General features: G+C 50.1%; 1 protein-coding gene across 13 annotated transcripts in view; it reads left to right on the plus strand.

Annotated features, from left to right (window-relative positions):
* The window catches only part of Prkag2 (protein kinase AMP-activated non-catalytic subunit gamma 2), a 264,022-nt gene that overhangs the window by 36,840 nt on the left and 214,858 nt on the right, over positions 1-12,324 (plus strand). For 2 of the 13 annotated variants that reach the window (XM_075955440.1, XM_075955439.1), the window contains exon 1: positions 11,187-11,939. The exons of 6 other annotated variants lie outside the window; for them this stretch is intronic. The gene's annotated coding sequence lies outside the window, so the exon portion shown is untranslated. Of the gene's footprint in view, positions 1-11,186; positions 11,940-12,324 lie in introns of those variants that run through there. 5 more of the 13 variants (XM_075955436.1, XM_075955442.1, XM_075955441.1 and 2 more) reach the window with 5 other exon arrangements.

A 12,324-nucleotide genomic window follows, 5' to 3' on the forward strand; every position in this document is an offset into this window, starting at 1 on the left:
TCTGGTAGCCTAGGCTAGCCTTATATTGGATCTAGCCAAGAATGACCTTGAACTCTTGATCCTCATTCTCCCAAGTGCTGGAATTACAGTCGTGCGCCACAGACTTTTCTCTTGTACTAATTTAATTACTCAGCCATGACCCTGCTCCGGGTTCTATTTATTTTGGGATCCCCAGACTAAAGGGACAACCACTACCTGGATCTGTGCTGTGACAGAGATAAAAAAATATATCAGGCACTGGACAGTTATTTTGAAAAACATTTTTAGGAGGAGTGGGAGGGAAATGGGAGGAGGGGAGGAAGTGAAAATTTTGAATAAAATAAAAAATAAATAAGAAAGAAAAGCATTTTTTATTTTAAATTTATTTCATATGCATGTGTGTTTTGCTTGTGTGTGTGTGTGTGTGTGTGTGTGTGTATGTGTGTACAGTACCTGAGGAGGCCAAAAGAGAGCATAGAATCCCTTAAGACTGGAGTTATAGACAGTTGTGGGCCACCATGTGGGTGCTGGGAGTCGAACCTAGGTCCTTTGGAAGAGCAACCGGGGATCTTAAGCACTGGGCCTTTTCTCCAGACTTCAGACAGTTCTTATTGGCTCTGCTGGGAAGCAGCACACATTACTGTTAGGCCAGGCTAGTCACATGACCAGTCATGATATGGGGAGGAGATGGTTCCACAGGGAGGTGACCATGGCCTGTCATGGTTTAAAGCACTCAAGCCACTGAGTAGAAATTCTCTGTCCTTGTCATCATCCAATCTGATGACCTCATACATTATCTTCAGCATCATTCCCAAGCAGTGCCAGGAACCCAGGCACAATGAACCAGTCACAGGTATCTTTTTAGAACTGGGACGTCAGTGGCTGGAGATGTGGCTTGGTTAATATAGTGTTTGCCTAGCATGCACTAAGCCCTGGGTTCTGTCCCGAGCGCAGTGTAAACCAGTGACATACACCTTCATCCAAGCATTATTGAGGAAGAGGCAAGAGTATCAGGAGTTCAAAGTCATCCTTGAGTATATAAGGAATTAGAAGCTATCCCAGAGTACTTGAAGACTCCATTTCAAACAATCAAGAAATGTTGGGAACCAGGATGACAGAGTAGAAACACAAGGAGAACGAAATATAGCCTGAACTGGGGCCCTTGACTGACACCAACTAGGAAGCGTCTAGCCATGGAATATTATAACATTCCGGGCTTAGATAACCCCCAACTCTCTTGAATAATCATACTACCATTCCTTCTTAAAGGAGGGCACAGATTTCTGATTTCCTCTTCTCTTCTCAAAGTCTCGTCTGACCCTTTAGACCATGGCCTGGATACTTCTTTTCTGCTTCTCTTGGAAAGTAAGGTGTTGAGCCAAATCAGTGGGACTTCAATGTATGGCAGGGTCCCTCACTGAGCCCCAGAAGTTTTGATTTAGTAAGTTGTTACATGAAATCAAGGTTTTGAACTTGCACACTTGAGGTTGCGTCACTAAGGGTAAGTTTGAACTATGATTTGGTGCCCTCCAGAGCTGCTCTGGGCTTCTGTCTCTGGGTGTAGCCCTAGGGAAGGATCCCAGGACCAGCCTACTTTCTCCGTCTCTGCACACACATCTTCCCCACCCACCCCCACACCTGCCACTGCCACCTCTGCAGGTGATGTGTGGTGACAGCCTGCCATGGAGACTGGCAAGGCCCAGGGCACGGCCCTCACTTCTGATCATCTACATTTTGTACCAGGCTTACTGGGCAGAGACAGACTAACTGTGGTGCCAGGCACGGATGAGTGCTCATAAATGAGTGTATTCTACAGCCCCTATTCTGTGTTATGGGCTTCTGACTGATGTTTTCTTAGGGGTGGCATGCATTCAGCTCCTAACAGTCAGGAGAAACTCCTTTATAAAATGTTAAACTGGTTTAAAAGTGGCAGCCTGTGTTTAATGTTTGTCAGTTTTGGGGAAAAGTAATCACCATGGAATCCCTTAACTGAGAAAACTGGCTCCAGCTTTTTCCTGCTCTTCCCAGCTTCCTGCTCTTATCCCTGGGTAGCTGCAAAAGGGTCACGCCTGGCCGAGAGGAAAGTGGCCCTGTGCGCTGGTCATTCTGCCCATTTGTGACAAGGTGAGGTCAGGGAGCCATTCAGCACTCAAGCTGGGTTTCCTGAGTGACAGGCAGACCAGCTGAGAGCCAGCTCCTGGCAGAATTCTGAGGAATTCTCGATGTTCAGTGACACTGCCTGCTGGAGCTGAGAAATTGCTAGCTCAGTTAGCATGTTCACTTTTGAATCGGGGCCGAACATTTTCCATTACAGATTTGTGGTGCCCCCTTCTCTCTCAGGGCACCATGGCCAGGGCTGGGGGCTGGAAGGCTCTGGCTGATTGGCAGGGGTATAGGTTGAAGTCTCTGGGACTGGGTGTGCAAAACCCTCACCTCCTCCCATCCTGTCCACCTTTCCGGGACCTTGAAGCCAGGGCTGAGTGCTACTGAGCCTGCTCCTAATTTCCCTGAGCTTCCTCATTTTCATATTCTGTCCCAGCCCGCAGCACCCTATCCAGCCTTGCTCAGCCCCTGCCAGCCTGACCTATTCCCCACTAACCCAGTGGAGCCCCTTCCCCTATGCATCTGATAACAGGAGCATTTCTGAACTTTGATCCCATGCCTGGCTTCAAAGCTCCCTCAGGGTAGGGCAGAGCATTGCAAAGTCAGCATTCAACAGCTCAGTCAGTGGCTGCGCTGATGCGGGGTGAGGGGTGGGTAGGAGAGAGGGTGGGAGGAGGGGTGGGTGGGTGAGAGGGGATAGGTGGGGGAGAGTGAGGCGGCAGCAAAGCCCCTGACCCACTGCTTCCTTTGAGGCGTACCACCCTAGGCTAGAGAATTTCATGTCCTTGGACGTGCATTATCAAGTTCTGATGCCAATGCAGGCTTAGTAGGATTTAAATGTCCTACGCCAGAAGTGACTAGAGAAGAGTTACCAGCACTGTCTGTGAATTACTTTCTGCCATTTCCCACGCTGTTTAAGGTTTAAAGTCTTTGTGACTCTCTCCACTTTCAGTTGTCATAGAAACACCTCCAAACAAGATCTATTTAACCTCCAAGGCACACATCACCAAAATGAATTACAGTCCTTCGTAAAACTTGGCGTATGTGTGTGTGTTTGTGAAAATGAAAGATTTTATCTTTTTAATATTTGTTTCTGTTGTGGGTGTGTCCAACCCTCTGCAAGAGCAGTGAGCGCATGCTCTTAATCTCCAAGCCATCTCTCCAGCACTGTGGAATTAATCTTTACTGCACTGTGAAGAAGGTGTGCCTACCAATCTCATTGTACAGTGGAGAAAAATGAGGCCTCAGTGGTTAAATGACTTCCCCAAGGCTGTGATGTGGATAAATGACAACAGTAGAATTTGAAGTCATAGAAAAATAGAGTTCGTTCTGAAGGACAGGTGAGGCCTTCTCAATGTGCTTGGGAAGATGAGCCCACGGTACCTGACACAGGCTCTGCCTGGGGCTGGCCTTGTTGAGAGCGAGTGTGGAAAACTATTAGGCGATTATTGTGGTCCTGTGGTTCTGGTTAAGCTGGAGCCTGAGCCTGCTGAGTGGCAGCCCAAGCCTCCTTGATCAGCCACCACAGTTGGGTGTGATTTAGGTCACAGACCTTTGGAATTGGAGCACCTGTCTGAGAGAAGCAGCAGAGGCCATTGGGTATAGATGACCCAACTCCCAGCCCTGGCTTGCAGCTAAAAGTGAGGCCTAGTTGCTATAAACCTCCCAAAGCCCTCTAGAGCCTTTGTACTTTTTCTAGGATCAAAGAGAAAGGCAGTACCTGGGAAATCTTACAGAATGTGCAAGCCCTCCCAGGCTTTTCTGCCCTACAGCCCCCTCGGCCTCCCCTTACTCCTTTCATGAAGTCCTTTTTTTTTTTTTTTTTTTTTTTTTGGGAATTTGGTGGTTTTGAAAGAAAATGATCCCCAAAGGGAGTGGCAATCTTAGAATGTGTGACCTTGTTGGAGGAAGTGAGAAAAGGAGGAGAGGAGGATGTCAGGGACCACACAACCAGCCACAGAGTAGAAGGAAAGAAAGATAGAATAAAAAAAAAAAGGTAAAAAACCCAGAGGCAAAAGACAGTTAGAGAGAAAGAGGATAATTTAAGTTAGAAAAAGCTGGCTAGAAACAAGTCAAGCTAAGGCTGGGCATTCATAAGTAAGAATAAGTCTTCGTGAATTTCTTTGGGAGCTGGGTGGGCTTCCAAAGTCCACGGGGGCGGGCTTTGAGGTCTCTTGTTTAAGTTTCCCTCAGTGTGACTACAGTCAACTTCCTGTTGCCTGTAAGATATAGAACTCTCAGCTCCAGCACCACACCTGTCTGCACACCGCCATGCTCCCCACCATGATGATAATAGACTGAACTTCTGAGCTGTGTGTGAGCCCCCATTGAGGTGTTTTCCTTATAAGAGTTGCTGTGGTCGTGGTGTCTCTCCACAGCAATAGATACCTTAACTAGGACATTGCCAAAGCAGCTCTTTTCTTCTGGAAACTTCTCTGGTGGCTGCTGTCAACTCCATCCTGCTTGTTCCTTGTCTCCATGACTCTTTCTAGAGTCCACAAGGCTTGTGTGTGGGGAGGGGGGGAGGTTCCTCTCTGTCTTCTCTTTTTCTTTTGCCCCAGCTTGAGTATGGGAAGGGATCCAAGAGACAACAGGGGCAACCCATCTTAACCAAGAAACAGGACATAAATACCTCTTCCTCATGCCCATACCATGATGGACTAATAGTTCCTACTCCTCAGGTCTGGGGAGCTTTACTCTGGATTGGCAAGTGAGCTTGTGTGAGATAGTCCCATCCAGTTAGGTACAATGGAGCCGTCAAAAGAGAGTGTATGTCTCTTATATGGGGTAGAGACCTAAACTAAAATGATACAAGCTAGAGTCTCCTGTGTTGTGGGTGTATCAGTCATCAGGTTAGGGGCAGACGGGGTGGGGGGCAGACTAAGATTAGTGTGAGAGAGAGACTGTGTGTTTGTGTGTGTGTGTGTTACCCCAAATCCTTGAGTGCATCCTCCATGCATCATCTATGACAAGGGACTCTGCTGCAGCACGCATGAAAAACCCTTTTGTAGATGTTGTTTTTACTCTTTGGGGGCCCACTACCAGCTCCCAAAGAAATACACGAAGGCTTATTCTTACTTATGAATGCCCAACCTTAGCTTGACTTGTTTCTAGCCAGCTTTTCTAACTTAAATTATCCTCTTTCTCTTTAACTGTATTTTGCCTCTGGGTTTTTTATCTTTCTTTATTCTATATTTCTTTCTTTCCTTCTACTCTGTGGCTGGTTGTGTGACCCCTGACATCCTCCTCTCCTCCTTTCTCACTCCTCCCCTCTTCCCTAGATTTCTCCTATTTATTCCCTCTGCATGCCAGCCCCGCCATCCTTTCTCCTGCCTAGCTATTAGCCATGCAATTCTTTATTCGACCAATCAGGTGTTTTAGGCAGGCAAAGTAGCATAGTTTTTCAGAGTTAAGCAAATGCAGTGTGAAAGAATGCAGCACATCTTTGCATCATGAAGCAAGTGCTCCACAGCATAAACGATGTGACACATCTTAGACTAATATTCCACAACACCCTGTCACAGCTGACTTCTCATCCTTGGATTGTGCACACATCAGGTCCGTTCAGTCACGTACAAAGTGGATGGGGCTAGTCTCTTCATCATCAGACCCAGAGAGGAAGACTCAGGAGTGTCTGGGTTCTGGCCCTGGCCCACAGGCTGCCAGCGGTGGGTTTGCAGGTGGTCCCTGACCTAGCGGTCATGTAGGACTAAGAGATTATTGGGTGTGAGCTCATCTGATAGTGGTGAGTCCCTACTTCTTGGCAGGTGGTGCATCCAAGCACTAATGAGTGCCACAATCCACGTGGGAGCTCTTGGTACACACAGCATGCCTTGAAGGGATCAAATTAGTCCACACTCTGCAGGGAAACTTGTAGCCCTGGGGGCAGTTTCCACATGTGAGGCTCCAGGCAGTCGCTGGAGGCTCTTTAAGACTTCTAAACCTTCCAAGGTGGCTTTGAAAGAAGGAAACACTGTTCTGTGAAAGTCACAGCCAACGACTGGGACAATCACTATCGCCTTTGTGGTTGGAGAGACTGTGTTGAGCCCAGGCTCCACGCATACCAGTCAGCCACTCTACCACTGAGTTCCAGCCCCAGCCCCAGCCCTTCCTTCTACTTTGTGTTTAGAGACAGGACTTGCTCCATTCACTACCTAAACTGACCTTGAACTACCTGTCCTTCTACTTTCTGAGTAGCTGGGTTGACAGACCTGTTCCCTTAGGCCTGGCTTAGTCTAGGAATTTTAGAACTGCTTGAAGTACCAGGAACTGGCGGTGTGGTGAACTTGACTCTCTAATCTCAGAGGTCTGACAAACATCTGGTTACTGTGGTAAGTATCGGTAGTTTCTGGCCCCAGGGGAGGGGCCAGCCACACGCGTCCTGATAGCTAGGGACAGAGACAGGAAGCCTTAGACTATCTTTTCAAGTTTCTGTGCTGACTTTAGGTGGCAGGTCGGACCTGTTCTGGGGTTTAGGGGAAGTTTCACTGCTGCCCTCTGGCAGATTCGCTCTGAGCTGTGCTTTTGTTTTCGTTTCGGTTTTTTTTGCAGAGATCAAACCCCGGCTGCATCAGGCAAGTGTGTGTATTTCTACAGAGTGACACTCATAGCCCAGAGGTTTGTGTTGTTGTTTTTCATGGCAAAGCTCCACAGCAGAGTCCTGTAAGGTTAAGGGGCTCAGGTCAGTGGTATCTGAGTTTCAAGGGCAGCAGCTGCTGGGGGGGGGGAGGCAGGGCCCAGGTTACAGGCTATGCAGGGGTTCTAACCTCCCCTGAGATGCTTAGCAGGCCATCTACTGCAGACTGCTAAAGGGTCCTGCAGGGTCCAGTGGACTTCTCTGGAGGGTTGGTCACAGTTTCCAGTCACGGTTTCAGAGGCTAGTAAACCACTCTGCAGAGCACACGGAGTAACCGAGTACAGGGAAGGAAGATGCTGGGAGGGAGTACCCTCTTGCTTCAGCGTTTCCCTAGCTCTGTTTCCCTGGCCTGGAGTAGCTGAATACAGGGAAGGAAGATGCTGGGATGGAGTACCCTCTTGCTTCAGCGTCTCCCTAGCTCTGCTTCCCTGGCCTCTGGCCTGCACTTGGCTGATCCTGCAGGCCTGAGTCTGCAGGCTATCAGGCAGGGCTAGCATCACCGCTCAGGAGGGAGAACAGAGGCTCACTGAGAAGCATCTCTGTTTGACTTACAGATGCATGACTAAAGACAGCCTAGGGTCAGTAAAGTGTTTGTGCCTGGTTCTGGGGCACTAACAAATCCACCCAGGTCTGTTATCCATGGACAGGAGGAGAAGGCACACATGTGCTCTGAACTTCCGGTCTTCTGTGTCACTGGTATGGCTCAGGAAATATTGTTCATGGCTTGAGATTTTCTGGCCACATTTACTGTGTTTTATGTCTTTGAAGTCACTGTTTCACCTTTTTAATGTAATTTCTTAATATAGCTGCTTAATCAGAGCGGGTTAGACAGTGTACTGTGACATAACGGGCCTCAGAGACTGTGACTGTAATGTGCTTTATAACTTCACTTATTATTATTACGTGTGTGATGCAGATGTTGGGGTATGCACATGCCATGACACATATGTGAATGTTATTGAACAACTGTGTGGAGACAGCCCTCTCCTTCCATCTGCATGTGAGTTCCAGGGTTCGGACGCGGGTCCCTAGACTTGTAGGGTGAAGCACCCTTATCCCCTGAGCTACCTTGCAAGCCCTGTAATCTTGTTTTTCTTTACAGAAATAGTAAGCCCAGACCACAGAAATAAACAAAGGGTACAAAGAAGCAAAAGCACACAGATAAAAGGCTGGGGCTCCTAGGACAGTGAGGTGCTGAGGCATGGAGTCAGGCTGAGATGGAGCCCCGGCCACATTAATATCTCGGTTAGGAACTGTTCTAGTGTGCTGTCTGCTGCTGTGTGGCACATAACCAACAGTAGCCTGGGAGAGGGGAGGGTTTATTTCAGCTTGCAGCTTACCGTCCATCATCGAGGGACTATCACGGCAGGAGTTGGAGCTGGGCAGGAAGGCAGCTCGCTGGCTTGCCCCAGCTCATATCAACTAGCTTTCTTACACAGCCCAGGAGCAGCTGGCCTGGGGATGGCACAGTGGCCTGGGCCCTCCCACATCATTTAACAATCAAGAAAGTGCCCCACAGACTTGCCTGTAGGCCAGTCCAATGGAGGGACTTCTTCGGTTGAGGTCCCCTCTTCCCAGCTGTGTCAAGTTGACAGCCAAGTCTGCCTATGGCATTGAGCATGGCAACTCGGTGTCTCCAAGCCACAGTTTCTTTATCCTTGAAAACAAGTTTGAGGCAGTGGGGTTGGGAAAGTGGCCCACCCAGTTCATAAAGCGCCAGCTGTGCAAGCATGGTGGCCGGAGTCTGAGATCCAGAGCCCACATTAAAACAAACAACTGGGTGCGGCAGTCAGACCATGAGGTGCTGGGCAGATAGAGTCAGGAGGACCTCGGGATTGCTTGCTGGATTCTTACTGAATCCATAAGCCAGGTTCAGTGAGGGACCCTGACTCACAAAACAGGGAGGAGAGTGACCGAGAGAGACACCTCTGGACTCCACACACTTGTGCATACGTATGTATACACGCCAACACAGGTGGGGTGAGAGAAGAAAGTAACATGATACCTCTTCGCCTGCTGTGTGGACTGTAACAGCGTACGCAAAGTCCTCAGCATTGTGAATACAATGTCAGCGTCCAATCCAGGAGGGCACTGTGGGTCGGCACAGAGTGGCCAAAGAAGGGCCCTTCACTGGGCTAGGGCCTCAGCAGAGTGGAGAGCTTCAGGGTCTGCACACGCCTGCCTGTGTAGGCTGAGACTCTGGGGACTTTGGATGACAGCTGTGGGCAAGCCCAAGAAGTGAGAGCGGGGGTGGGGGGGGGCCTTGGGGCTGTATCCCTACTGAAGAAAGTGTGTTCCCTAGGCAGCTTGGAGCCGGCCGTTTTCTCTGATGTTTCTTGGTTTTCCGTGAGGTCTGGGAATGGTCCTGGGAGTGACACTTGGAGAAAAAGTGAGAGGGGGCCTGGGATGTGTGTCAGGGAGCATCACCACGGTTCCTTCTGAGACAGGAAGTGCCAGCAATAGTGTTAGGATCTGCCTGTGTCCAGGACTTTCTGTCTAGAGAAACCACCTTCTGCCTTCTAAGGTGAGAAGGCAACCACACTCATATTCCAAGGGGGAAACACAAACCACTTAAGCGTTCAGTGGAGGCTGTGGGAACAAGACTTCACACAGGTGAAGGCAGGATACACATGTGTTTGGGAGTTTCAGGGCGCGCACTTGTCTTTGCTTGAGTGATTCCCTGACCCAAGGTGTGGCGCCGCCGGAAGTCAGTGCGATAGAAAGCAACCCCCATAAGTCCTTCTCAGGAGCTTGCCTCCCAGTGAGGCATCCCTTCACTTGGTGGTGCCCATCTATTTCCCTGGCATTTCCAGCTTTTCCAGGAAAACAAATTAGTCACACACACACCCGCCACACACACACCAACCTGGGCCTGCTTATATGCTTTGGAATAAAACACAGAGAAAATAAACCCCAGGAGGCTAGCTGGAGAACCAGCAGGAGAAAATATTGAGATTGGCCGACTGTCTGGGAGGCCACTTGCACCATGCCCAGGGGGCTGGTTGCAGGATGTCAGCCCTTTGCTCAGTGGTATATGGCGTGGGTTTTGCTAAGCTTTGTGTGTATTCTAGTACTGTTCTCCGGTTCCGGAATAATCCTGCACGTCTCAATCTAATGTTCATTTTCGTCCAAATTGCTTGTTCATCCATTATCTCAACAGAAGCCTTGGGGTATGCTCAGAGCCAATATTTCCACGCAGATGGTTTTCTAAGAGGCAGGACTGCGCCCCCAGAGAAATGGCTGCACTATGGCACAGACCTGGGTTGTGGTTTCAGAACTTTAAGGTTTGGGTCTGGAAAGGACCTTGAGGTACACATTGCTCAGATTATAGAAGAGAAAAAAAGAGATTCAGGGTAAAGTGACATTTTCAGGTAATGGACTACTTAGACACTGAAACCAGGGCCAGGCCTCGGGGATCCTTGCTCCTTGAGACATCCTTTCCTGACCCTCAGGCTTTGAATTCTTAGATCTCAGAACGATCCGGTAGCTGAAAGGTGGCTTCCCGTTACCTTCCTGGGCTGAAAGTGTCGTCCAGAAAGCCGCAGACTTACATAGCTTAGTCAGCAAAGGGCTTGCCACAGAAACGGGAAAGTCTGTGATTGGCACCCAGAACTCGCATTAAACAACCGGACATGAGTGTAATTCCAGTGTCGGGGAGGGGAGACGGAGTTTTTGGAACTCACTGACATCCAGCCTAGCCCAATCTATGAGCCCCAGGTCCTGTGAGAGATACCCTCAAAAAAAGTGCTGGCCCCCGAGGAACAACATCTGAGGTCCCCTGGCTTCCACACACACATGACCATGCCCTCACGTCTCTTAATTTTAAGTAAGTTCCCAAAGTTGTCTTGGACCACATTCGTAGGTATCTTTGATCTCGTGTAGCTCATCGGTGGCTTGTTAGGCGTGCCTTTGGGCATAGAGAGTTGCTTAGAAGGTCCCAGGACTTGTTCTAAGCAGGTGTCCTGGGACACTCAGACCCAGGAAAGCTGTTCTGAGGGAACAGATGTCCCATCTCACAGACCCCTGAAAACAAGAGGCAGAGCCTGCATGCGGGACCACTCAGGAAAGTGTCAGCCTTGGTCAGAAGGCAGAGTGGCCCGGGAAAGTGGTGGCAGGGGCTTTTGCTGAGCCTCTGGGAGGAGGGGGTAGGGGGGCAGAGGCAGGCAGGCTCAGGATCCTCCGATTTGAACAGTTGCTGTGAGCAGCTCTGGGCTGGTCAGGGCAGGGCACAGTGGTCCCCCGGGGGTGACAGGGGGTGAGGAGAGAAAGAGCTCTAGAAGGTTTGTTTGTTTGTAAAGGGGTGGTAAGCGCCCAGTTGAGTCGTTTTCTCTCTCTAGGAATTTGCTACCCCACATGTAATAACAAAAGCTATGGATAGCAGTGCATCGGAAGCCAGGCAACCAAAGGCGAGGGAGATGCAGGCAGGGCCCGTGTCTCCTGCAGGGGGCAGGGGATTGCAGGTTGTCTGACTGGAGTTGGGGAATGTAGACGGATAAGGGTTTCACTAGCAGAGCCTCTTAAAAGGCTAGAGCTGTCATTCTTGCAAGAGAGAAAGGCTGCATGCTCTGTTCTCCAAGGACAAGCATCTCCCTGGGAGTCCTGATTTAGCCAGATTGCAGAAGGCACCTGCTGTTTTCCGAGGAACTTTGCCTGAAGTTCTGTGATTAGGGGTCGTGCTGGCAAGAAGGACCTCACAGACCTCGGCTGCTGCATTCCAGGCCTCGCTTGCTTCCTCTCTCCATCCCGCTGCCTGTACAGCCGTGGCTCAGCTCTGCCCTCCCTCCTCAGCAGGCAGCCCCCGACACAGGTGGTAATGACAGCCCGCTGCAGTCCTGGCAGACAGCGAGGATATCTGCCTGAGCTCTGCCTTCATCTCAAGCAGCAAAGCAGCTCTAACCAAGTAACTGTCGCCTGTGCTGTCTCAGGCCAGCTCATGCTGTATGCCAGCTGCTTGTTGCGCTGCTCTGGGGACTGGGAACACGCCCAGCCCCAGTCCCCATCTGTTGCAGGCGTGAAGCAGCGGCTCCCGAGAGCATCCGAACCTTAGAAATCGCCTGGGCTGAGAGGGTCAGGAAGCCCCTTCTTGGATTGGCATTTGGAAGGTGAGGGCAGGATTTGTCAGAGCTGAGAGAGCACCTTGTCATCCGCTACTCACCCCCACAAGCCAGCATCTCCCAGCCCAGCATCCGGAAGAGGAGACCTTGGGACCCCTCCGGGCTGAGTAAGCAGACCCTTCTTGGCTGGCTTCCTAAATGCATGGTGCTTGCACGCTCCCTGTGTGCCCATGTTTTTTTCTGTGGTGCCTCTTGTCGCCCCTGTATGCAGGACTGCTGGCTGGTGCTTTGTTCTGCCAGACGCTCTTTCTCAATTAAACACCTCAAGGCTGAACAAAATGCTCCTTCACTCCACGGGAGCTGTATGTCTGCTCCTTATGTAACTTTTGTCCGTGACTTAGAGAGAATACCTTAGCAGGTGGGATGTGTGAGGGGGCGTGTTCGTCACTGTTCCTCTGCAGAGACTGTCCCCATCTCTGCCAGGCTGGGGAAGGGAGAGAAGACTGGGCTGTCTACAAAGGGTTCTGATTTGATAGTCTTCCTCCTCTTCCT

Source organism: Microtus pennsylvanicus, chromosome 21 (genome assembly GCF_037038515.1).
Source record: "Microtus pennsylvanicus isolate mMicPen1 chromosome 21, mMicPen1.hap1, whole genome shotgun sequence".
Taxonomy (NCBI): domain Eukaryota; kingdom Metazoa; phylum Chordata; class Mammalia; order Rodentia; family Cricetidae; genus Microtus; species Microtus pennsylvanicus.